This window comes from Pleurodeles waltl, chromosome 6, assembly GCF_031143425.1.
Source record: "Pleurodeles waltl isolate 20211129_DDA chromosome 6, aPleWal1.hap1.20221129, whole genome shotgun sequence".
Lineage (NCBI taxonomy): Eukaryota > Metazoa > Chordata > Amphibia > Caudata > Salamandridae > Pleurodeles > Pleurodeles waltl.
This window is the reverse complement of record NC_090445.1, coordinates 691,487,426-691,514,673: the sequence shown is the minus strand read 5'-3', so window position 1 is coordinate 691,514,673 and position 27,248 is coordinate 691,487,426.

Sequence of the window (27,248 nt, the reverse complement as noted above, 5' to 3'; positions counted from 1 at the left end):
TATTCCCTAGGAGAATTGAGGAATATAGGCCTAGGCCCCAGGACTAACGCCCTCACTTTTAATGGGCTCGGTATGCCCGTCTGGGACTTGTCCCACCAAAACGCCAGAATCAGGCAATCTTACCCATACAGCAGGTGTTATGCTGTAGGCGGTGGCTCTTATTGCTTTGCTTGCTCAAAGGAAAACTTCCCCCGTAGCGTATTGTGGCCCGACGCGTTTCACTCTGACATGCAAGGGAAATTGATGCGTCTGCCACTGGGGTAGAGACGCGTGGAGTGTGTTTACAATAGTGTGTGGCCCCCTCCGCGGTCGGTGGACTGCATCATGCACAAGAGACTGCAAACGGGAAAGCGGCTGCGAAAGGAGCGTTTAGAACGTTCCTGCGGCCACGCTACAAGAATAGAACCATTTATCAATTTAAACAGAAAATCTCCACTACATACAAGTAAAGTGGCGTATACCACAGCAGAAAGGGAGACTCCTGTACTGCGTATAGCTGCGAGAATATGATACAAGCATGTTAACAACAGGATGAAAAGAGCACTTATCTGAGGCTGCTGGAGCAGCGAAGAAATAGGAGGATAGAGGGTCTACAGTGAACAATATTGGTGGTGCAGCGTTCTGATTGGAAGGACTTTTTGTGTTTCTTTACCAAGGTCTGTCGGGAAATGTGGTTTCCTGTTACCTGCATAAAGTTAGTGACTGCTGGAGAATAAAGCCTAATCCCCGTCTCCGTGTCCTGACATAGAATGCATTTTGCCCATTGTTTGCCATTGGCTTTGTGGTTTGCAACTCACACCTTCTTGCTTTCCATTAGCTGGCTGTATTTGTTTTAGGCTGTCAAGGCTGAGTGTGTCCCTTCCTTTCCCAAACCTTACAGTATCTTTCTGAGTGCTCCCTTTCTGTAAACAGACCTGTGAATCTTGTTCTTATCTCCTCACATTAGCTATGCATTTAAAGACTGAGGTCAAAAGTCAGGGGCTGTCTTCCGAGGGTGCTTCTTTACTTTTCTTTCTCTGACTTCAAAGTGAGAGGATTTATGTGACAGTCTTACTGGATACTGGGGGTAGGAAAGAGTTTTTTTCTATCAAACGACAACATTTAAATGAACAGTGTATGGCGGTCATTACAACATTGGCGGTAAAAGCCGCTTACCGCCGTGCAGAAGACCGCCAACACACCGTTGTGTCCGCAGAATTCCGCCACAGATATTATGACCCACATTTCGGAATCCGCCAAAATTCAGACACCCACACAAGTCCGCCACACCAAAGGTCAGTGATAAACTGGCGAAAACAAAACCAACACTGTCACGCCAACAGAAATACGCCAACACTATCACAACACACGAATCCACGCCGCAGTCTTTCAACCGCGGTATTCCATTGGCGGTACACACTGCCGTGCTCAAAATACACACACTCTTACAAAACCCTACCACATTGGACAATTCGAAATACACACACCTGATACACATACACACAACACTCCCACACACCCATTACAATATAAAACACACACCCACATCACCCACAAACCCCCAAGACCACAAATTCCGAAAGAAGGCCAGAGAGAGACACCACCAGCAAGAACAACAGCATCCACAGGCACACAACACCATCACCCACAGAACTTCCACGCACCTCACACAACACCCCACTACATATCAGCACACTTATCACCCCACACATCAACTACACCACCCCATGGCACGGCAAAGACACCACAGGTTCTCGGAGGAGGAGCTCAGGGTCATGGTGGAGGAAATCGTACAGGTAGAGCCACAGCTATTCGGAGCACAGGTGCAGCACACCTCAATTGCAAGGAAGATGGAGCTATGGCGAAGAATAGTGGACAGGGTCAACGGAGTGGGACAGCACCCAAGAAATCGGGAGGACATCAGGAAAAGGTGGAACAACCTACGGGTGAAGGTGCGTTCCGTGGTCTCAAGACACCACAAGGCGGTTCAGCGGACTGGCGGCGGACCCCCACCTCCTCCCCCACAACTAACAACATGGGAGGAGCAGGTCTTGGCGATTCTGCATCCAGAGGGCCTCGCAGGAGTAGCTGGAGGAATGGACTCTGGTAAGACAAATATTAATTATAACATCCCCCACCCTACCTGCATGCTATCACATACCCCCACCCTCACCCTCACCCCCAGCACCCCAACTCCTCACATATGTCCCAACATCACAAACCACCCATCCCAACACCAAGCCCTGCATGCAACAACAAAGCATGGACACCCATCACTAAAGCATGCCCACTGCACATACCCATACAACCCCCTAAACCATCATCACACAAGGTCCCACACAGGAATGCAAGCACTGGGGTACACGGTCACCCACCCATTGCACACCATGACACACAGATGTAATAACCATCCTTTTATACCCCTGCAGGACCCCTACCCAACGTCACCGGACAGGAGGGTCCACACATGTCCACACCACCAACAGAAGAGGCCCACAGTGATGACAGCACCTCTGTCCAACTGGATCTAGATGACCAGCCCGGCCCATCGGGGACCTCGGGACAGCCGGTTCCCCTCACCCTGGCACAGGCCACCACAGACCTTCCCCACTCTGGAAACACCAGCACAGCACCCACCCAGCGGGCCCATACCTCCGTCCCCAGGATACGTCAATCAGCTGTGTGTCCACCACTACAGGGAACCCAGGATAACCCACCACCCCAACAACAACAGGGACCTGGGGGCAGTGGTAGTGGGCACACGGTCCAGGGGACGGAGGCCCAGGAACACAGGCGAACTGTCAGGGTGCTGTGTGACAGGGGGCGGACAGGCCAAGGGAACCCACTCTCTATGAGGCCCTCTCCTCCATCATGGGAGCCCACCACCACTCCCAGGAGACGATGGCAATGGTACTGGCCAAGTTTCAGGAGACCCAGCGCCTGCAGGAGGAACAGTATTTGGGCTTCAGGGAGGAACTCAGAACCATCAGCTCCACCCTGGGCACCATCGTAGGGGTGCTGAAGGAAGTACTCAACAGCTGGAGGGACACTGTGGCACTACAAGGGGCCCCTGACACTAGCATGGACGATGAACTGCCCACCAAGTCCGCCGGCGCTAGTGGACAGGACGCCCCGCCACAGGACCATCACACCAGCACCTCACCCCCTGCAGAGCGAGAACCACCCCGCAAACGGTCCCTGAAATCCAGGACAAAGAGAGAGCACGATGCCAAGACCCCGCCAAGAAATGAGACCACCCTGATTGTCATCCTACTGTCCCACTTTGTCACCCTTTCCATCATTAAACTGCCCCAGCTCCACTTCCTATGCCCATTTGGGCAATGCATCTGTGGGACTAATAGACTGGACTCTGCCATGGACATTCCTCCGCCATCACCCTTCACCATTTCACTACTGTAGGAGGCTGACCTGGCTTGTAGTGGGTACCAGAGGTACTTACACCTTGTGCCAGGTCCAGTTATCCCTTATTAGTGTAGAAGAGGTGTTTCTAGCAGCTTAGGCTGATAGAAGGTAGCTATGGCAAAGCAGCTGAGGCTGAACTAGGAGACATGTAAAGCTCCTACTATACCACTTGTGTCATATGCACAATATCATAAGAAAACACAATACACAGAATTACTAAAAATAAAGGTACTTTATTTTTATGACAATATGCCAAAAGTATATCAGTGAGTACCCTCAGTATGAGGATAAGTTATATACACAAGATATATGTACACAAACCAAAATTATGCAGGTTATAGCAAGAAAAGTAATGCAAGCAGTGTAAAGTTACAATAGATTGCAATAGGAGCACATAGGTATAGGGGCAACACAAACCATATACTTCAAAAGTGGAATGTGAACCACGAAGGGACCCCAAACCTATGTAAACTTGTAGAGGGTCGCCGGGACTGTAAGAAAACAGTGAGGGTTAGAAAAATAGCCCACCCCAAGACCCTGAAAGGTAGGTGTAAAGTGCACCTCCTAACCCCAGGGAGCACAGAAGTCGTGATAGGGGGATTCTGTAGGAAGAACAAACACCAGCAATGCAACAACAGTGGATTTCCGGACCGGAGTACCTGTAAGACAAGAGGACCAAGTCTAATAGTCGCAACAGTGTCGAGAGTGGGCAGGAGCCCAGGAAATGCCAGCTGAGGGTGCAAGGAAGCTGCCACCTGTTGAAAGAAGCTTGGAGTTCTGCAAGAAAGAAGAAGACTAGGAACTTACCCTTTGGAGGATGGATGTCCCATTTTGCGATGAAGCTTGCAGAGGTGCTCCCACGCAGAAAGACCGCAAACAAGCCTTGCTAGCTGCAAGGGTCGCGGTAGAGGTTTTTGGGTGCTGCTGTGGCAAAGGAGGGACCAGGATGTCGCCACTTGGAGGAGGAGACAGAGGGGGCGCCCAGCAAGTCAGGGAGCCCTCACAGAAGCAGGCAGCACCCGCAGAAGTACCTGAACATGCACTTGGAAGGAAAGTGAACAGGAGTCCACAAAAGGGAGTCCCACAACGCCGGAGAACAACTCAGAATGTTGTGCACTGCTGGTTAGAGTGTCGGGGACCCAGGCTTGGCTGTGCACAAAGGAAATCCTGGAAGAATGCACAGGAGCCGGAGCAGCTGCAAATCACGCGGTACCCAGCAATGCAGTCTAGCGTGGGGAGGCAAGGACTTTCCTCCACCAAACTTGGACTGAAGAGTCACTGGACTGTGGGAGTCACTTGGACAGAGTTGCTGAGTTCCAGGGACCACGCTCGTCGTGCTGAGAGGGGACCAAGAGGACCAGTGATGCAGTCTTTTGGCGCCTGCGGTTGCAGGGGGAAGATTACGTCGACCCACAGGAGATTTCTTCAGAGCTCCTGGTGCAGAGAGGAGGCAGGTTACCCCCAGAGCATGCACCACCTGGAAACAGTCGAGAAAGCCGGCAGGATGAAGCGATACAAGGTTGCTAGTAGTCGTCTTGCTACTTTGTTGCGGTTTTGCAGGCGTCCTGAGCAGTCAGCAGTCGATCCTTTGGTAGAAGGTGAAGAGGGAGATGCAGAGGAACTCTGATGAGCTCTTGAATTCGTTATCTGGTGAGATCCCCAAAGCAGAGACCCTAAATAGCCAGAAAAGGAGGTTTGGCTACCTAGGAAGGAGGACTGGCTACCAAGAGAGGTAAGAGCCTATCAGAAGGAGCCTCTGACGTCACCTGCTGGCACTGGCCACTCAGAGTAGTCCAGTGTGCCACGGACACCTCTGTTTCCAAGATGGCAGAGGTCTGGGACACACTGGAGGAGCTCTGGGCACCTCCCCTGGAGGTGCAGGTCAGGGGAGTGGTCACTCCCCTTTCCTTTGTCCAGTTTCGTGCCAGAGCAGGGCTGGGGGATCACTGAACCGGTGTAGACTGGCTTATGCAGAGATGGGCACCATCTGTGCCCATCAAAGCATTTCCAGAGGCTGGGGGAGGCTACTCCTCCCCAGCCTTCACACCTATTTCCAAAGGGAGAGGGTGTTACACCCTCTCTCAGAGGAAGTCCTTTGTTCTGCCTTCCTGGGCCAGGGCTGCCTGGACCCCAGGAGGGCAGAAACCTGTCTGAGGGGTTGGCAGCAGCTGCAGTGGAAACCCCGGAAAGGCAGTTTGGCAGTACCCGGGTTCTGTGCTAGAGACCCGGGGGATCATCGAATTGTCACCCCAATGCCAGAATGGCATTGGGGTGACAATTCCATGATCTTAGACATGTTACATGGCCATGTTCGGAGTTACCATTGTGACGCTGTACATAGGTAGTGACCTATGTACAGTGCACGCGTGTAATGGTGTCCCCGCACTCACAAAGTCCGGGGAATTTGCCCTGAACAATGTGGGGGCACCTTGGCTAGTGCCAGGGTGCCCACACACTAAGTAACTTTGCACCTAATCTTCACCAGGTGAAGGTTAGACATATAGGTGACTTATAAGTTACTTAAGTGCAGTGGTAAATGGCTGTGAAATAACATGGACGTTATTTCGCTCAGGCTGCACTGGCAGGCCTGTGTAAGAATTGTCAGATCTCCCTATGGGTGGCAAAAGAAATGCTGCAGCCCATAGGGATCTCCTGGAACCCCAATACCCTGGGTACCTCAGTACCATATACTAGGGAATTATATGGTTGTACCAGTATGCCAATTTGAATTGGTAAATTTAGTCACTAGCCTGTTAGTGACAAATTTGGAAAGCAGAGAGAGCATAACCACTGAGGTTCTGGTTAGCAGGGCCTCAGTGAGACAGTTAGGCATCACACAGGGAACACATACAGGGCACATACTTATGAGCACTGGGGCCCTGCCTGGCAGGGTCCCAAGTGAAACATAGACTAAAACAACATTTATACAGTGAAATATGGGGGTAACATGCCAGGCAAGATGGTACTTTCCTACAACTACCCCCTCCAATATTGAGCACTAAAATAAACACACTTAAAGCACAAAACAATCTGGAGTCTGTCTGTGATTTCGAAATAGTGTATTATCAATTGCAGTGACAAAATGCTCTTTCAGTTATAATGTCAACATACCTATGTCACACAGCTCTAGTCCATGAGGAATCTAAGCAGATGCCACACAGTGGGACCCACATCTGTGAAATCGTATGGGAAAGTGACAACTCAGTGACCATACATTGGGTGAAAACGACAGACAGTAGAGAGGTAGTAGTGTTAAAGTACATGTAGTAGGCAGGTCTGTACTCTTACCTGTGTCTCACTGGAAATATTGCTGGATCACTGAGTCCCTGTTGTTCATGTCTTCTTCCTCTGCTTCCTCGTCTTCACTGTCCACAGGCTCCACAGCTGCAACAACACCGCCATCTGGATCATCCTCCTGCAGAAAAGGCACCTGTTGTTGCAAAGCCAAGTTGTGAAGCATACAGCAGGCCACGATGATCTGGCACACCTTCTTTGGTGAGTAGAATAGGGATCCACCTGTCATATGGAGGCACCTGAACCTGGCCTTCAGGAGGCCGAAGGTCCGCTCGATCACCTTCCTAGTTCGCCCATGGGCCTCATTGTAGCGTTCCTCTGCCCTTGTCCTGGTATTCCTCACTGGGGTCAGTAGCCATGACAGGTTGGGGTAACCAGAGTCACCTGCAAATGGTGAGGGACAACTGTTAGGGATATCCCCAGACCCAGAACACCATTCCCAATGACTTGCCTTCAGTTGCTCACATAATAGCCACACACGGTGCCTCTGGAGTAGACCCATCACATAAGGGATGCAGCTATTCCGCAGGAGGTAGGCGTCATGCACTGAGCCAGGGAACTTGGCATTCACATGGGAGATGTACTGGTCTGCCAAACATACCATCTGTACATTCATAGAATGATAACTCTTCCGGTTTCTGTACACCTGTTCACTCCTGTGGGGGTGGACCAAAGCCACATGGGTCCCATCAATGGCACCTATGATGTTGGGGATGTGTCCCAGGGCATAGAAATCACCTTTCACTGTAGGCAAATCCTCCACCTGAGGGAAAACGATGTAGCTCTGCATGTGTTTCAGAAGGGCAGACAACACTCTGGACAATACGTTGGAAAACATAGGCTGGGACATTCCTGATGCTATGGCCACTGTTGTTTGAAATGACCCACTTGCAAGGAAATGGAGCACTGACAGCACCTGCACTTGAGAGGGGATTCCTGTGGGATGGCGGATTGCTGACAACAGGTCTGGCTCCAACTGGGTATACAGTTCCTGGATTGTGGCACGGTCAAGCCTGTATGTGATAATCACATGTCGCTCCTCCATTGTCGACAGGTCCACCAACAGTCGGTACACCGGAGGATGCCGCCATCTCCTCACATGTCCCAGCGGACGGTGCCTATGAAGGACAACAGCGAGCACAGAGTCAAACAACTCAGAGGTACGTACCCACAGTTTACCCAGAACACCAATCATACACAAAAGGTGGCCTGTATGTGTGCTGAGTCTAGGCCTAGGTATGTGTGACGCAGTTGGAAATGAAGCCATGTGGGCCCCTGAAATGGCGGCTGCCTGACCTGTAAAGTGGGACAATGGGATGTGAGGTAACTGCGCTGGCGTTCTACACTGTTGCGGTAGGTGGTCGAAGACCTCGGCGCAATGCTGCATTGGTTAACATTGTACCCTATGGGTCCCAGGAGCCAATGACTATGTACGCCGGCAGTGACGGTACCCACCGCCGCTGACGTGACCGCCATTTTCGATCTGTTCAATCACTCGATACCTGATCTTCGACAGGAGAGGACCTACACTGCAAGTGCTGCTGTGACCTCGGTCTGGAAGAGACAATGGCTCGAGTGTCTGGGAAAAGGACCCCTGCCTTCACATCGGAGGAGTTGGAGAAGCTTGTGGATGGGGTCCTCCCCAGTACACGCTACTCTACGGTCCTCCAGACAAACAGGTAAGTACACAGGGAGCATGGTGTATGGGCTATGCCTGTGAGGAGAGGGCTGGATGAAAGAAGGAAGGGGGGAGAGTGCTGCGTGCATGAAAGACGGTGAATGCGTGTGCCACATGGCAAGGGTAGGGATGGGGGCCAATCATTTTGACGGTGCAGCTGGTAATAACTTTTCTTTTTCCCCTGTACATTTCATGTAGGTCAGCGCCCACCAGAAAAAAGATATTTGGCGTGCCATCGCCAAGGACGTTCGGACCCTGGGGGTCTACCACAGATGGAGCACCCACAGCCGGAAAAGATGGGAGGACATTCGCCGCTGGAGCAAGAAGACGGCAGAGGCTCAGCTGGGGATGGTATCCCGTCGCACCATGACCCCCCTGATGTTCAGGATACTGGCGGTGGCCTACCCGGAGTTGGATGTGCACTTGAGGGCATCACAGCAGCCACAAGGGGGTGAGTTTACTCTCATTCTGGTGACTAATGCGCACAGTGGGGGTGTCTGGGTGGGGGAGGTGGGCTGTGGGTTTCCCTAGGCCAGGGCGAGTTCTGTAGGCAAGGCCCCTCCGTAAGGCAGGCCATGTGGCACCCCACTCCACCTCTGTAGAGTGCCAAGTACACCTATGTCATCTATGTGTGCAGATGTCGTCCATGGCCTTGTAGGCCAATTCCCAGGAATTGAACAGTGGAGGCAAAGAGCGCGGCGTAGTGCAGGGGGCTTCTGTGTCTGTCGTGTCCGCCAACGGTAGCGGTAATGCATGAACTCAACATGTCTTTCTTCTGTCTTCCCCCCCTTTTTGTGGTCTCCCTGTTCTTGTGTGCATTAGCATCATCAGGCGGAGGACCAGTGGCACCGGAGCACGAGAGAGCTGCATCCCACATGGCCCTGGAGGGCGAGACTACGGACTCAGAGTTCACCAGTGGGATGGAGGGCGAGGGGAGCTCCACGGCGGGGACAGGAGCTGACACCAGCAACACGGACTTGTCCTCTGATGAGAGCTCCCTTGTGGTGGCGGCAACATCTGTGCCCCCTGCATCTACAGGTACAGCCGCCACCCCCCCACCAGCACCGCCCTCCCAGCAGCCCCTCAGCCTTTGCCCCGTGCCCGCTCACCCAGGAGGGTGGGTATCACCTTCGCCCCAGGCACCTCAGGCCCTGCCCCAGTCACCCCTGCTGCCCTCAGTGAGGAGGCCATTGACCTCCTCAGGTCCCTCACTGTTGGGCAGTCTACCATTTTGAATGCCATCCAGGGTGTAGAGAGGCAGTTGCAACAAATCAATGCATTCCTGGAGGGCATTCATTCTGGTCAGGCGGCCCTTCAGCGAGCTTTTCAGACTCTGGCCTCAGCACTGATGGCAGCCATTGTCCCCGTCTTTAGGCTCCCACCTCCAACTTCCTCCACCCCGACCCAATCCCCTGTACCTCAGCCTATCCCAAGCACACCTACAGACCAACATGCACACACGTCAACACACAAGGGAAGCTCAGGCAAACATAAGCACCACACATCCCACAAGCACTCATGCAAGCATCACACACATGCAGACACAACAACATCCACTGCCTCCACTGTGTCCCCCTCCTCCTCGTCTCCCTCCTCCCTCCCAGTCTCGTCTACACTCACACCTGCATGCACTACCTCTACAGCCACTACGTCCCTCTCCAGCACACCCACCACCACACCCCGCTCACGTGCAGTCACCAACCCCACTACCATTCACACGTCCCCTGTGTCCTCTCCCAGTGTGTCTGTGACGCCCCCTCCCAATATACACAAACGCAGGCACACACCCACCCAACAGCCATCCACCTCACGACAGCCTCCAGCGCATGCACCTTCACCGAAAGTCACCAAACGTACACCTCCTACAACCACCAACTCTTCCTCCACTCCCAAACCCGCCCAGCTACCGGTCCCAGTGCGTCCAAAAAACGTTTCCTGTCCAACCTTGACCTCTTTCCCACACCTCCCCCAACCAGTCCGTCTCATAGGTCCCGAACTAGCACCTCAGCCACAACATCTCCGGGACCAGTGGTGCCTGTAGTCACCGGAATCTGGAGTGCACCGCCCACCAGGGCAGCCAGTGTGGCACGGAGCCACAGCACAGACAGTCCCCCACCTGTGAAGCATCAGAAGATGGCCAGTGCCCGGCGGGAGAGGGGGAAGACTCCAGCCACCAAAGCCGCTCCCAGGGGTCCCGGTGGGAGTGTGGAGTCAGCTGTGACACCTTCCAAGGTGGGGAAGGGCCACAAGAAACCTGGCAAGTCTGGGAACAGCAGCACGGCGGAGAAGACCGCCATCATCCCCGATGCCCAGGAGCCCACCTCCAGCACAATCCTAGCTGCCCAGGACAGGACCGCCAGCACTAGCCCAGCTGCCCAGGAGGCCAGCACCAGCCCAGCTGCCCAGGAGGCCCCCGCTAACACCAGCCCATCTGCCCAGGAGGCCACCGCCAGCCCACCTGCCCAGGAGGCCCCCGCCAGCAGTAGCCCCGCTGGGCCTTGAAGTATCGCCAGCAAAAGCCTCGCTGGGCCATGAAGGACCGCCAGCAAAATCCCGCTGGGCCATGAAGGACCGCCATCAAAAGCCCCGCTGGGACATGAAGGGCCGCCAGCAAAAGCCCCGCTGGGCCATGAAGGACCGCCAGCAGCTGAGACCCTGCAATGGAGACCGCCATCTCAAGCACCGCTGAACAGGGCACCGCCATCTCAAGCACCACTGCACAGGGCGCCGCCATCCCAAGCACCGCTGCACAGGGCACCACCATCTCAAGTACTGCTGCACAGGGCACCGCCATCTCAAGCACCGCTGAACAGGGCATCGCCGTCTCAAGCACCGCTGCATAGGGCACCACTGTCTCAAGCACCGCTGAACAGAGCACCGCCGTCTCAAGCACCACTGAACAGGGCACCGCCGTCTCAAGGGCTGCTGCACAGGGCACCGCCGTCTCAAGCACCGCTGAACAGGGCTCCGCCATCTCAAGCACCGCTGCACAGGGCACCGCCGTCTCAGGGCACCGCCGTCTCAAGCAGCGCTGAACAGGGCACCGCCCTCTCAAGCACCACTGGCCCATGAGCGGCAAGGGCACTGACGCAACTGAGTCCGTCACGGGGTGAATGATGCACTCTGGGCACCAAGCCCCCTCCAGAAACCAGTGGAGAAAAGCATCCACTACCCCAATCCTTGGCAGGATGAAGCACTCTGGGCGCCAAGCCCCCTCCAGAACCAGTGGAGAAAAGCATCCACTAACACAGTCCTTGGCAGGATGAAGCACTCTGGGCACCAAGCCCCCTCCAGAACCAGAGGAGAAAAGCATCCACTACCCCAATACTTGGCAGCATGGAGCACTCTGGCACCATGCCCCCTCCAGAACCAGTGGAGAAAAGCATCCACTACCCCAATCCTTGGCAGGGTGAAGCACTCTGGGCACCATGCCCCCTCCAGACCCAGTGGAAACTGTCATCCACTTGTGAGACTGTGGCTTTGCACTCCCCAGGATATGGCAGTGGGCAACCCACCTATTGGTAGAGACTTGAGAGACTGTGGCTTTGCACTCCCCAGGATATGGCAGTGGGCAACCCACCCACTGTAGAGGCTTGAGAGACTGTGGCTTTGCACTCCCCACAATATGGCAGTGGGCAACCCACCCACTGTAGAGACTTGAGAGACTGTGGCAGTGGGCAACCCACCCATTGTAGAGACTTGAGAGACTGTGGCTTTGCACTCCCCAGGATATGGCAGTGGGCAACCCACCCACTGTATAGACTTGAGAGACTGTGGCTTTGCACTCCCCAGGATATGGCTGCGGGCAACCCACCCACTGTAGAGACTTGAGAGACTGTGGCTTTGCACTCCCCAGGATATGGAAGTGGGCAAACCACCCACTGTATAGAGTTGAGAGACTGTGGCTTTGCACTCCCCAGGATATGGCAGTGGGCAACCCACCCACTGTAGAGACTTGAGAGACTGTGGCTTTGCACTCCCCAGGATTGAACAGTGGGCATGTCGCCCCCTCGTGGATTTGGCGTCGTGCACTCAAGTGGCTGAAGTGCCCCCCCTTTCCCTCCCCCCGAGGTGCCTGTTTAGTTGCTCTCTGATGCCCCTGCAGTGTTCTCTCCGTCATGGTCGGGGATCTTGTGTGGGCCTCGCCCATACCGTGTGGTCCCTGTGTTCCACGGACTTTCTTAGTGCACTACCTGGACTACTATGCTTGGTATATATTATGTACATGGTGTATATATATATTTCTGCCTACTTGCTTTTAATATATTACCATGGTTACACTCATTCTCTATTGTCTTTGCATTCTTCCGGGGGGCTTTGGGGGGTGTAACTGTGATGTATTGATATGCATTAGTGTGTGTGTTGTAGTGGGTGAGGGTGGGAGTGGGGGTGTTGCGTGTGTGTGTCCCTGTTTTTTGCCTCTCCCCTCCCCTGTGTCATAGGTGCAGTACTCACAGTGGTCTTCGCCGCCGGCGTTCGTGCTCCTGTTAGAGGAGTAGGAAGACTATTGCAGGGAGAATTTGGAATTCCGGGTCCATCTCGTCCTCGTTCCTCGTGGGGTGTGTAGAGGTGAGCGTTTTCTCTTCGGGATTCCTGTTTCCGCCGTGTTTTTATCTGTGGTGAATCCGCCCCGGAAAAGGTGGCGGATTGGCCTGTCATAATAGTGTGGGCGGTACATTGTCTCCCGCCTGTCTGTTGGCGGTGACCGCCGCGCTGTTTGTTTGTACCGCCGTGGCGGTCAGAGTGTTAAGTTGGCTGTCTTTGTTGCCGGTTTCTGCCACGGTCGTAATTGCAAAATTTTTACCGCCAGCCTGTTGGCGGTCTTACCGCCGCTTTAACACCGACCGCCAGGGTTGTAATGACCACCTATGTATTTTAGAATATACCATAATTAGGAAAACAAATGAAACAGGTTTTGTGATTTCTGAAGTGTGTTGGAAACAAATACTTTTATATGATCAAAACAAATCATTACACTAGGTGATGCAATTTCCTCACATTTTCGTCAGTGCACTGTATAGTTATACTAGTAGAATTTAATTTCTGTGCTAGTGTAATGGTCATTTCAATTGAAAATGTGTTGTCTGTAACGGCAGTGTGCTACCACACCATGAACACTCCACTGTACGCTACTGTGTACCACTCTTTGCCAATGCACCCTACACCATTGCACACTATGTCTTTCTACTTTATCTTGTACCACCCTATGCCAATGCACTCTTCGCCACTCGACTCTACACAACTACTCTTCACCACTGCACTCACAACACTCTAGTCTAGGCGATACCAATATACTCTGCACAACTCCACTGTACTCTGCACCACTCTACAACACAGCACTTTACGCCAGTGCACTCTATGCCAATACGCTCTACGCCAATGCACTTTATTCAGCAACACTCAACTATATGGCCCTCCACTATATGACAATCCACTGTATGCCACTCTACTCTGTACCACTTTACTCTACGCCATTGCACGTTATGCAACAGTACTCTACCTTACATTCTCCACTCTACTCTGAAACAATCTACTCTACACCACTACTCCCTACTCCACTCTGCACCACTCCACTCTACGCACTGCACTGTACTCTACTCTGCATCACTGTACTGTGAGCCACTCTACACCACTGCACTCTGACACCCTACTCTCCACCACTGAACTCTGTATTGGCCTACTTGGCACTGCTTTACTCTATGCCACTATAGGGTACTATAAGCCACTATTCACCAATCTATGCAACTCTTCGCTGTACCACTCTACTCCACTGCACTCTATGCCTTTCGACTCTACTCTGCAATCTAAGCCACTGTACTTTATGCCACTCCTCTACTCTGGGTCAATGCCCTCTGCCTCACTGAACTATACGCCACTCTATTCTGCACCACTCTACGCTTCTCTACTCTACGCCACTCTACTCTTGACACTGCACTTTGCGCCACTGCACTCTAATCTACGCGACTGCATTCTATGATGCTGCATTGTATGCTACTGAATTCAATTCCAATGCACTCTACACCACTCCAGTCTACTCTATGCCACTGGAGTGTAAGCCACTCTACGCAACTCCACACTATGCCACTTCAATATGAGACTCTCTGCCACTCCACAACACTCTACAACACTCTTCACCACTCTATGACAATTCAAACGACTCTCCTCTATCCCACTAACTTTTAGCCATGCTGAACAGCAGCCACACTGGTGTACAACATGGCTAAAACACATTGGCAATGGCAATAGCTCTTGCATAGACGAGGCCTATTGGCTTTGCCAATGCTTATTTTTTTAATTCTTTCCGCAAGCCCCTTAATGGGATTACCCTAAAACGCTTGACTTAATTCGAATTTTTTTAGTCAAGAGGTAGACAGTTATGACCTGGGGTGTCATGCGGGAGTAAAGTTAAGAGATATTTATAAGCTTTCAAAGAGAAGGGAATAGAGATATCCTACGGAGTGTTTAGGGAGAAGAGAGACAGTTGAGAGGGAATGGGAGCGCACCAAACAACTAATGTAGCACTGAGGAGGAGATACACTTGCAGGTCTACACTGTACAAGATTACACTGCCTGGTCTCTCCCTTAGCACTGTACCTACTACTAATCCCAGTATCCATCCACGCCCTGTGCATCACCAGCCTCGGCCTCCATTCCTTGCATACTACCAGCCCTATCGTGCTCAGTCAGTCTTGCTGCCGCCCGCCACTACTGTCGGCCGCAGCGGATCATGTTCCAGATGATATGGGTAATGAAAGGCCTGCTCTCTCTCTTTTCGGTGTCTACCGAACCTGATTAATTTGCTTTCTCTTTAACCTTGATTTATGGCAGCCCGCGGTGGAGGTGAAGCCTCCGCCATCCGTCGGCCATGCCTATTAGCCGCGCGGTGACTGCGGCATGCCTCGGAGGCCCCGCAGCCTGACAAGGCCCCGGCCGCCCCGCTACATTCCCTCCAATCTGTTGTGCTTCCCGGAGTGACCTTTCGGATGGCAAAACACATTAGGCGGACTCGCTTGTGCTCATTAAAGAGTGAATTAACCGCGGAGTCTTTTTAGAGGAACGACAGGCAGAGGACGTGGCGTCGAGCGCCGCGGGCGGTTGGAAACTTAACTCATGAATCAGGGCTCTAATGCGCCCCGCCGCCTGCAGCAGCAGTGGCCGGGCCCGCGCCGCCCGTCCCCGCGCCAAGGGGAGAGGGAGAGCCGGGGGAAGCTCATTACGTCCTCGCGATGTCGCAGCCAGAGCGCGGGCGCCATTATGGCGCGTGAATTTTTCAAGGCTTTTAAAAAAACGGTCCTGACAGATCGGCCACAATGGCAGCCGAGGAGAGAAAGCGGCGGTGTACGAAGGATACCATACATCACGGCCTGTAATTAAATCAAGGGCCTGGGAGGAACGGGCCGGGCGCCGCCGACGCCCGCACGTCGAGTGAAATGGCCTTTGAAAAGAGCCCCATTAAACGAACTGCTGCAGATCATGGAATTAAATAATTCACACCCAGGGATTCTGCATTTATACAAAAATTGCGCACTTAATTGTCCGTGCTATATTACACTTTGGGGCGGCTCGCGCAAGAGAGGGGCGCGCGCGGTGAATGCTCGGTGGAACCGGTAAAGGAAACACATTCAGATAAGCTCTGCTTACCAGGGCAACTCCTCGGAGGCGGATTGGCTGAAGGGGGTGAGGAATATGCACAGACTGCTCTCTTCTTTTTTTTTTTTTGTTGTATTTATCACTTTTTTTTCACTCTTGCTGGGAAGAGCGTGTGCTAGTAGTTTATGCTCCACGACTTGAAGTATACATTATTCACCTATAAGTGTTTTCTTATTTTATATTGTAGCAAATGTCTACTCTACCAATTTCTCTAAGTAATAACAAAGGGCTTATTACGAGACTGGTGGCCTTAAAACCACCAGCCTCGGGATGGCGGTTGGACTGCTGCAGACCGGGCGGTCTGACCACCCTATTATGACCCTGGCAGAGCCGCCACAGTCATACCGCAGACACCGCCAGGTTGCAACCTGGCAGTCCCGGCAGTTGTATTCCTCAGCAACGCTGCCCTGGGGATTACGAGTCCCCATCCGCCAGTCTTTCCATGGCGGTAAACACTGCCATGGAAAGACTGGCAGAATGGGGGCGTCTGGTGGAATCCTGCACTGCCCATGCACTTGGCATGGGCAGTGCAGGGGCCCCCATGCACAGCCCCATCGTGCATTTCACTGCCCGAATTAAGGTGAAATGTGCAACAGGTGCTGCTGCACCTGACATCAATGTTGTAGTGAGTTTTCCGCTGGGCCAGCGGGTGGAAACGCTGTTTTTGTCCGCTGACCCAGTGGGAAACTCCTAATAGGGCGGTAATCATACCACCAGCACTGGCGGTATGATGGCGGCTTCAAAAACCGCCAAACTATTTCAGATTTCTATGTCGTTAATCTTCTCAAACTCCAGCGTGATCAAAGGAGAAAATAAATTTGTCTCCTTAAACTATAAACCCCATGTTTTGCCAAATATTGGACAACTTCAGACTGTTGCAAAAAACATGTTCAACAGGATTAGCAGTAGAATAGGGAGATGCTCTAAAAGTGATACATCCGGTATAAGGGCATAATACATGTGAAAGAGCAAAGGCAGAGCTACAGACCAAAGGCCTGATTATGACCTTGGTGGAGGGGATTACTCTGTCCCAAATATGACGGATATCCCGCCTGCCATTTTACAAGTTCCATTATATCCTATGGAACTTGTAACACGACAGACGGGATATCCGTCACATTTGGGACCGAGTAATCCTCTCCGCCATGGTCGTAATCTGGCCCAAAATATATTTCTATAAATTTGCAGCAGAAACGTATATAGTGAGGCTTTGTGGCTGAGGAGCCGAGTCGTATTTTGGAGAAGCTGGGGAATACTCGTCACGGATCAGAGAGTGTGTGTGTGTGACTCTGGGCGTGTTACATTTTTATGAGGAAGATAGAGTTAAAGTTCATTAAATGGCAATGACTGCATGATGAGAATGAGTGAGATCAGTAGCAGCGAAAGGCCTGTAGAGTGCTGTTAGAGGGAAATCTGTTAATAAAATAAAACAAATCATTTTGACACAATAATATAAGTTTAATCGATTTTCAGCTGGGAACAACAGGCAGTCTCACATAGAGACCATGACTGAAGTTCAAAGTTCTGGTTCAAATACCAGTAGCATTTATACTGTAAAAACCACAAAAAACTGTGGTCAAGAGTTCAGCATTTACGTAAGCAACTACAGGCAGTACAGATAAGGTAATGAGGTGCCTCTGGAAAGAAGCACTTGCACTTGTTGGCCTCGTGGGTGTGTAAGTTACAATGACGTCATTCACCATATCTATCTTTCTGCACAACAAGAGATTATATGTTGCATGCTGCTCATGGTAGCCCTGCCTTGCAAATACTTATCTGACCCTTTACACAATTCCCCTTAACACAATATGAACGACTTGTGGTTTTTAGGACCCCTGTGCTAAGGAAGGATACACCCTTCTGTTCCACCCTGTTCGTGCTAAGTGAACATTATGAAAGCAACAGTTGGTGCAGCTTTAAAGAAAAACTCTCATTCTAATGTGGCTTGGGCCTCTTGTGTGTTTTAGCACAGCTAACTTAACAATGCAGCATGTGTATATGTTTCCTAAGTAATAAGTGTTTGTTCTAAATATGACCTGCCTTTTCTATTGAACCCACAGTCTGTCTTTTTTTAACATGTCATGTATTAAGCCTTTCACTACTTACATTGGTTTACAACTATCTAGCCTAAAATGTTTGTATTGGGATTTGGGAACTTTTGTTTGTTTGTATGTGATGTATTCCTATTCTTCCTACATCATTCCTCCCTCTAGTTGATTATTCAACTACTTTTCCTACCTTCCCATCTACTAATGAAACTAGGGGAATCATCACATACCCACTACTCTGTCCCTCCCAATTTAGCTGTCAACCTTTTGCAACATGCTATTATTACCTGAAAAATAAGACGCATCAAAAGCAACAACACAATCAAAGGCAACAAGGCCTTGAACAACCCCGACATCCAGGACGGCACCCATTCGATCCAGCCCTCGAACCACCCATCAGGGTCACCCCCCTCATCGATCATTTTCTTTTGTAAATCATGCAATGTCTGAATGGCCTGAGTTAATGTCCCATTGTCCGCATCATTGGCCGGCACATAAAGATCCAATCTTCTTACACACCCCTCCTTCCATGGCCATCATTAAATCAAATACATATCTGTGTTGCATTAACATCAGCCTAAGGGTTCGAAGTTCTTCCTTGATAGCATTGAACCCATCTTCAATTGCATTTATGGTCTTCATCAATTCAAAGTGCGTGATCTGCAGCCAGCGTGCAGTTGCCTTCGCCTGAATGAATGGTAGGATGCTACCAAAAAATATTTGGGCATCATTAAATAGTCTATGTTCCTATGGAACGTCTTTCCACACTTCAGTACCAAGAAACTCAGCAGCTCGTTTTGTCCGATAATGGTGAAGCAAGGTTGTTGGATGGCTCATGGGATGGTCATGTAACTGAGAGATGTCCACACCTGATATTACCAGGGAGGGGGTGCGCAAAGTCACTAGGGAGCAGAGGCCATTCCAGTTCGGGGGTAGTTGTATGTGGAGCCGGGCCCCACACATCCAGTAGTGATCCATCAGGCTGGAGGTGCCGCCCTGCATATCAGCATTGTAGGTGGTGATGTTGCAGTTGAGGTTACTCCCCACCTTCATTGTCCCATTCCCTCTGAAACAAAGAGAAAACTGTGTTAATTTCATTGCTATTCTAGGGTTTATGGTAGTCCCTGTCCATGTATATCTCTGTATGTTCGCATCCCCTATTTCCTGACATTGGCCTATTATCTTATTAAAGCTTAGTGGACCTTGTGTCTTGGTACCATTTGTCATGGGCAAATACTGATCCTGTGATACTAAGAACTGGCCTGCCTGCGCAATCAGGAAGCAGGGGTTTAGCTAAATAGTTACTACATTCAGATGATGGGTAAGACCTTCCAAAAATACCTTGACGTAATACCCATTTTTCCCAATCTGGGTGAAACATTGTTTGCCCTGCTTCCTTCATTCTTCATATCTCTTCCATTATCTCTTGTTTTTCTGTCAGGACTTGTAGGACTTGTAGGACTTCTGGAGTGGTGTCAAATCTAGTTGTGTTAACTCGTGCAGTAGCAGGACTAACGTGAGTTGGCTGTAGCTGTGCTCTCATTCTGCATAAAAATAGGTGCAGGAGACAATGTGTAATGTTTGGGGATACCTTTTTAGGGAGATGCAATTTATCTACTCCAGCAGCATGGGGGATGAGAGAGCATACATAACAACTGGTGTTGGATGTGGATGTGCCTATACTGTGCATGTGCTGATACCACACATTGTCAAACAAAGCAATATGGAGAGGGTGATGGTCAGTATCATTATCAACAGTTCTACGCATGCATGTAATAATTGATATAGGATCAAAAAAAATTAAAATATCCAAGGGCTAAAAGCAGCAAAATCAGTGCAACGAGGAGGAAAAACAAACATAAAATACATAACTTAAAAGAAGAATTGTCTAAGATTGAGGCTTTAGAGGGAGGTTTTACTCCGGTTGCTTCTCCTGTTCTCCCCCCTCTTTTTCCTGCTCGTTGTCCAAAGGGATGGATGGCACTGGGAAGGGTCCATTAAATTTGCAGTTCTTCCATTGTCTTGCAAAATTGCTAAAGTTCCCAAAGGTAATGGTGTTTGTTGATCCTTTACAGGAGATGTGTTGGCGCGCTTCTTGGCTGCACGTGTAACCTGTTTAGAGAAGAACTGTGCAACTTTGGTTAGCTCAGACATGTATTCATTCATTTCAGTTTGTACAACTTCAGGTGCACTCTCAGTCTCCAATTTATGTCTGGTTGGTGGCACAAATGTGCTCATTGTTCTACCTGTCACTATTTGATGAGGAGTCAAATAGTGCTCTGATCCTGGGGTATTTCTCAAAGCAAAGAGGGTTAACAGACTTGGCATTATGGTGAACACAAGGTCCTGCTTCAATCCACCTTGAGAATGGGCAGACTACAACTATAAGATAGCGATAATGATTGCATCTGTCAATCATATCAATGTAGTCAATGTGCAGTTCCTTATAGGGACCTTGTGGGCGAGGTATTGTAGAAGCTATTACCTTAGAGGTGGGATTTGGTGAATACTGCTGGCACACTGTGCAGGTGTGTGTGTACATTATAATCATCTCATGTGAGTTAGGGACAAACCAATCCTAACATATTTGGAGGGACATATTATCTCTAGCAGTATGTGAAGGAAGATGTAGCTGGTTTAGAGCTATCAGTAGCAATGCTTAGGACATGACAGGCTTCCCTGTTGATATTTGTCTGTATATTAAATCTGTTCCTGTCTGTGTGCATCCTCTGGCTTCCCACAACTGTTTCTCATGTTCTGGTGCATTTTCTTGTATCTCTCTTATATGCAGATGAGCTGTTTCTGTGTAATGTCTGGATGCATTCAAAGGGTCTGAAGGTGTCTATGTTTCACTAGCTAACAAAACTGTGGTATGTGTATCACTAAGAGGGCGTGTTGCTGCATCTTTGGCTGCCCAATCAGCCAGGACATTTCCACAGGACACAAAATCCTGAGCATTAGTGTGGGCTGCGCATTTCACTACTGCAACTGCATGTGGCAGTGTTAAAGCTTGTATCAAGTCCTCTAAAAGGGGACGGTGCATGACAGGGCTTCCATCAGACTTGAGAAATCTCCATCTATTCCACCGCATAATGCTGGAATGCACTGTTGTAGTGACATAGGCTGAACCAGAGTATACTGTTATTGTTTCTCCTTGCCCTTGTTTGAGAGCTGTCCCTAAAGCTACTAATTCAGAAGCCTGGGCTGAATATTGAGATGGCAAAGTTATCTGTTCAGTTATCTGCAGTGTGTCTGAAGAGTTGTGCTGCATCCCTCTGACCACTGCAGCACTTGTATGTCTTACTCCTGTGTCCTGATCTATTGTGGAAGTTTCATCAACAAAATATACAACACTACCTGGAATGGGGTCTTCTGTTGCTTGGCTACACGCATCTGGAGTATATATGGCACAATCATGGGCATCATCATCAGTGTCTGAAATGGGGTGTGCAAAGAAGGTAGCAGGATTGATTTGTGTGGCATTTAACCACCTTCAAGGATGTTAGTGATAATATTATCTCATAGCCTGATACTCTCCTTGTTGTTAATGTTGTTTTAGCTTTCTGAATTATTGCAAACACAGCAGGTTCAGCATACAGGGTCAAGGGTGCACCCATGACAATGGGAGCACTTTTCTCTACTACAAAGGCTGCTGTGGCTAGTGCTTGTTCACAAGGGTAATTACTTTTCATGACATAATCAAGTAGGCCACTAAAATATGCAACTGGTTTGTGGCCTAAAGGATACTTTTGGGTGAGGACAGCCGTCATCACCTGGCCATTACAGTGGCAATTCCTTCCTCTGTTTCCTTGGCTAGTTTCTGCTGGACCAATTTAGCTGCTGCTTTCTCTATTTTATCTTTCTCTCTCTTTTCCTTTTCTTTTCTCTTCTTACAAAAATGTATTATGTGTGCTTGTACCTCTGTCCATGGTTTGGCCTCTAAGGCAACTATATTATCTAATTGATCCTGCACTTCAGCTGGCAGATGCTTTTTCACTACATTGAAAAATAGTATTGCATTCTGTCCAGTGACATCCCCACTCTCCTCCACTTCCTGTGTCCATTTTTCCTTCATTCTGCTAAGGAATTGGTGTGGGTCCTCATTTGGCTGCATTGCTTGTGCCATAGGGGACCCAATGTCTGGCCTGTCTGGATACATTTTCCTCAGTTGTTTCGAAACAATTCCCCTTACTCTATTAAAGGGTGCCCCATCACATTTTGGGTTAGTCAATGTCACATCCCTTTACTCCTTCCTTTGTGAACAGTAGGTCTGTCTCATCTCCTATAAGGGAACATAGTAAACTCTTAATGTCCCCTATTGCAAGAGTAATCCCTGCAGTATGTTTCTCCAGAGCTGCTATCCATTTCCCAGCACCCTCAGAATGTTGTGGCAACTATTTTTTAAGATTTTCTTTGTCCATCTGGAGCCACGGTATATATTGAGGCACCCCTGGGCCCTTGAATATCAAGGGCAGTTGTGACAGGACAGTAGTCCTATTGCCAGTATGGTGACGAGAGTCATACTTACAAGCATATCTCTGCCACACTCTTAGGCTTTTCTGCATATAGGGATAATCCCAGTAAGGATCCACTGTGGCCTAAAAAATGCACATTTCTGCATTAGCCATGTCTCAGGGTTCAAAGGAACCCTCTTGCGGCCATGGTGTCATCTGTGATGCCAATCCTTCTGTCTAACCTGCTAGGTTGTCAGTAAAAGGACAACATTATACCAACTGCTTTCATACTGAGCTACTATTTCATTGGGTGTCAAAGTATTGCCAGGGCATACAGGGAATGCATGTGCCATGTCTTTCCTCAATGTCATTTTTCCTGCCTTATCAAAATGTTCCCTTTCTCTCATATGGGCGTGCATGCGCCCCATCAAATACTAATCTCTGTAATTCTCTTGGCTTCTTTTGTAAAGTCTGTCCTGTCTTATTGTTTTCTTCTCCCTCACAGGCATATTGTGACTGTTCCTTGTTATGGTCCTCAAAAAGGGACATTCTTTTAACATGTTCAGTGATGTCATCTAATGCCCCCTCTGATCCTTTGTAAGATTTTTCTAAATCCAGATCTTTTTCACCTAAGCTGCTGTGTGTGGAGACTGTGTCATCTAGTCCTTCTTGTTCAATTATTTGTGGCCTAGTGAGGGCCCTTGACTGCCTCAGGGGCCCTTCCTCCTTTTCCCAAGTCGCTCTTTTGTCTACCCGTCCATCTTCCTGCTCTGTGATCCACTTGCCTACACTATTCTCTTCTGCTCCTGGGTACATGAACCTCCAGTACTCTGTGGGAGAACTTTCTGGTGTGAAAGCTAACCTTCTTGTCTTATTTTTAATATTGGTACTCGTTTTTTTTCAAAACACCTTCTTTTTTTCTAGCCCCATCCATTCTCTGTGCCTCTCTTGATCCCTCATTAGGTATACCTTTATTTTTTCTAGTGGGGGACATCTCGTCCTCCAAATGAAGTGTAAATGTGGCATCTAGTGTCCCTATGTATTTAGTACTGTCCCCACCTGACATTTCCCGTGGTGTACTGGCCAGTTGAGGACATGGAGATGGGTGAACATATTCTCTATGTTTAGAAAAAGATTCTAATGGTGGGCTATACTCTGGGTCTGTATATCCCACAGCAGGGGGATGTGAAGAGGTGGGTAATGAGTGTGGGGCACCAGGTTGCAACGTATACATGCCCTGTACCTTTGCACTGCCTAACATTAATTGCACATCTTGATAGGGGGTGGAGGAGCCGAAGGGAGGGTCTGAGGCTTTGTATTTGACTCATTCATATTTGTTTCACAAAAGACCCTCTATAGGTCTAGTGTGATCTTCCTTTTCTCTAGTTTATTTCCCTTTAATTTACTCTGTAGGAAGGTGCCATGTGTTCTATTATTGTATTATCAAATGTACCCACTTTGGGCCATACATGTGCAAGTTTTAATGTTGCTTTGTGCCATTCCTTACAGTATTTTCCTATCCTGTCCCTGTCTCAAGAGAACACTTTAACCATGTGTTCTAAAGGAGACCCCATGTCTGTTTAGTGAACTTAATCTTTTGTACTATATGTTTTACACTGTAAAGGGGCTTCTATTTACTTCCTATGGTATTTCCAGACTTCACATTACCTATTATTAGGCTGTGAAGGTGAACATCAGATATATATATATATATATCCCTAATCTCTGAAAGACTTTGTTCATTTATATATAGATATATATGGTAGGTGCATTTATGTGTGGCCTAAGTGGTTTGTTTGCCTGACACAACAACCAATAATGTTATTGTGATATATACATGTTTATTAATTACTCATATCCTAAATTCCACACTGGGAGGTCCCCAATAAATGCATACAGTAGGAGGTCTAATACTAAATCTGAGTCTGTTTATTATTGCAGGGAATTCATGTGACTGTTGCCCATGGTTCCACTGAAAAATTGCAAAAACTTCAATATATTCACTTTCTGGCCACAATGTAGCTCCAGTGTCACACATGAAAAACTTAAAACAAAATGTATTTATTTTTAGAGGCCTTCAAATGAGTGCCTTTCTCTTGGAAAGACAACTGCAACAGGTTTTGTACATTTCAAAATAAACTCTTTTATTCTAATTATGTGAAGATCCTGTTCACATCTATATGAAAGGTAGTTAAATATATTTGAAAGTATAGTAGCTGATTATTCTCCTTCTATTTGTATACCTTCAATATATATGTGTATGTCCCAGACTATACTATTTGATAATTCATCTAGCCTCCAATCTTAAGGCTCTATAGTTTCATAATGGGGATAACAGTAGTGTCAATATTTGTTATGGGGTTCATGAGGCTACTACACTACTTTTAACTTGAAGGATAATGTCCTTGTATTAGTTCTTTGAATAATTTTTTATAATTGTCTAATAGGAATTTCTCTTATGTCAATGTAGGTTGTTTTTAGGCCTAGAGGTGATATACTATAAATACCTAGGCATTCATAAACTTCTGACTTAAAAAATGATTCTATGGTATTGATATTGCTGATCTACTAAGGTCAGTTCTGTTGCAGAGGGCGACAGCCTGACTGTTATAAACATTTATAATTAATTCAGGGATGTGGAATTAATTAGTTGATTTTTTTGGGACCTGCCCAATCCAGTCAATTACTTTACTTTTGAGTATACTATTATAACTTAACCTTCATAAGAATAGGAGGTCTGATACTTATTCCTAAATTATACACTAAATAACAAACTTATATATTGACATTATTATGTGGCCACATTTCTGTCTATACATGCATATACATACACAGTAAATGTTTATATATATACACAGTAATTCTTAATTTCATACTAGGGCAAACAAAATACTACTGGTCACTTCCCTCTGGATTCATAGAGGGGACAACTTTTCACTATTTTCAACTAAAGACATTGTGACTTCCAGATTTGATATCTGAGTTAGGTTGACATGAGTGTTCTTTAAAACATACACTGATTGCTCAGCCCCCAAGTCCAACACTACTCCTGACCACTTTTGACTTACTTAGTCAAGCTCCCTGTATCTTCCGGACTTACCACCGGGATCCCTTAATATTATCTCAATTCATACACAATCTTGCATGCAAACACAAAAATTACATATATTACAGTGTCAAAATTGTAAATGTCTTTATAAAATAAAAGGAACAGACCTCGTACTTTGTCCACCTCACTACCTTCCACTGAGACCCATCTGTCCCCTCGAAATCAGAGATTTTTACATAAATGTAGGCATCTCCCTTACCTCTTTAAAATGTGCACAAATCACCTCGTGGAGACAGGCAGGGCCCCCAGTTCAGCAGTTGGTGACATCAAAGTAGAGCTCCTGGCTTAGCTCGCCAATATGTTAGAGGGAAATCTGTTAATAAAATAAAACAAATCATTTTGACACAATAATATAAGTTTAATCGATTTTCAGCTGGGAACAACAGGCAGTCTCACATAGAGGCCATGACTGAAGTTCAAAGTTCTGGTTCAAACACCAGTAGCATTTATACTGTAAAAACCACAAAAAACTGTGGTCAAGAGTTCAGCATTTACGTAAGCAACTACAAGCAGTACAGATAAGGTAATGAGGTGCCTCTGGAAAGAAGCACTTGCACTTGTTGGCCTCATGGGTGTGTAAGTTACAATGACGTCATTCACCATATCTATCTTTCTGCACAACAAGAGATTATATGTTGCATGCTGCTCATGGTAGCCCTGCCTTGCAAATACTTATCAGACCCTTTACACAATTCCCCTTAACACGATATGAATGACTTGTGGTTTTTAGGACCCCTGTGCTAAGGAAGGATACACCCTTCTGTTCCACCCTGTTCGTGCTAAGTGAACATTATGAAAGCAACAGTTGGTGCAGCTTTAAAGAAAAACTCTCATTCTAATGTGACTTGGGCCTCTTGTGTGTTTCAGCACAGCTAACTTAACAATGCAGCATGTGTATATGTTTCCTAAGTAATAAGTGTTTGTTCTAAATATGACCTGCCTTTTCTATTGAACCCACAGTCTGTCTTTTTTTAACATGTCATGTATTAAGCCTTTCACTACTTACATTGGTTTACAACTATCTAGCCTAAAAAGTTTGTATTGGGATTTGGGAACTTTTGTTTGTTTGTATGTGATGTATTCCTATTCTTCCTACATCAGTGCAGCACCATGTTTTCTTTTTTTCTTTCTTTTTCTTTTAGGGAGGTGGGTTATGTTCACCCTTTTGCTACATACCCACTCCTGGACTGCTCCCAGGGGAACATTTCAAAAGGCCATCCAAGGCCACATGGACAATTCCCCCAGCTGGTCCTTTAATTGTAATAATGACCATATGCCCCCACTAGCTTGCACTCAATTATGTGTAGACACCCTCAACAGCTGTTAATCTTTCTAAACTTAAGGATGCAGATTTTATGGCCACTGAAATATAAAGGGCTTAGTGGTTTGAACTGGAATTCAAACCTTTGATCTTCAGGTTGCCCATTGATATTAGGAAATGGTGCATATGCAAGCTAAACTAGTGGTTCCCCACCTATTGACTTCTGTGGACGCCAGCATTATCATTACTGGAACCCGGGGACCCCCACGGAATCATATTTGGAATCCTGGGACCCCCAACTGAGTAATTACTGAAAGGTGGAGACGTAGGCCCTCATTACAACATTGGCGGT